Raw genomic sequence first — 623 nt, 5'->3', positions numbered from 1 at the left:
GCTCTTCTGGAAGGTGCGTTTTGTTACCCAAGTTTTGAGGCAGAGCACATAACTTTCCTAAAAGTAGTTGCTTCAGATTTCTTGTGGAGCCCTATTCTTACTTCAATTCAAAATTGTGTTTTGTTTTATTCTCCACAGACATGACAAAAAGGATCCAGAGAGGAAAGCAGCTGTCCCAAGAGCTCAGAGACTAGCATGAGAAGTCTTTATTCCCTCTGCTTCCTTCTCTACATCTTCCACCCCTGGATCTGTCCCAGGCTGGCCCATCACTATTGACTCTTTGGCCCCATTCATTCACACAGCCAGATGTCCCAGTACAGAACAGCCTACACAATGGTTCTCAAAGCATGTCGCTGTCTAACGGCTGCCTCTATGGCCTGTCCCTTCAGCGCCCATAAGTTGTAACATTAATCCTTTTCTTTTCCCTTCTTAACTGCTACCCTTCCATAGCTAACACACCTCCGTCACCACCAAACCTGTACTTCCAGCTCCCACCACTGTCCTCCCCAACTTTTCCTGATACCAACTAGGAGAATAACAATGAACATAAATTAATTGTTTGGTTTTTTAATCGTTTTATTAGGGGCTCATAAGACTCTTATCACAATCCATACATACATCAA

Source organism: Echinops telfairi, unplaced genomic scaffold (genome assembly GCF_000313985.2).
Source record: "Echinops telfairi isolate 266 unplaced genomic scaffold, ASM31398v2 ScPeMD7_11;HRSCAF=52, whole genome shotgun sequence".
NCBI classification, from domain to species: domain Eukaryota; kingdom Metazoa; phylum Chordata; class Mammalia; order Afrosoricida; family Tenrecidae; genus Echinops; species Echinops telfairi.
The sequence above is the reverse complement of the archived record's forward strand: the minus strand, read 5'-3'. Positions refer to the sequence as shown.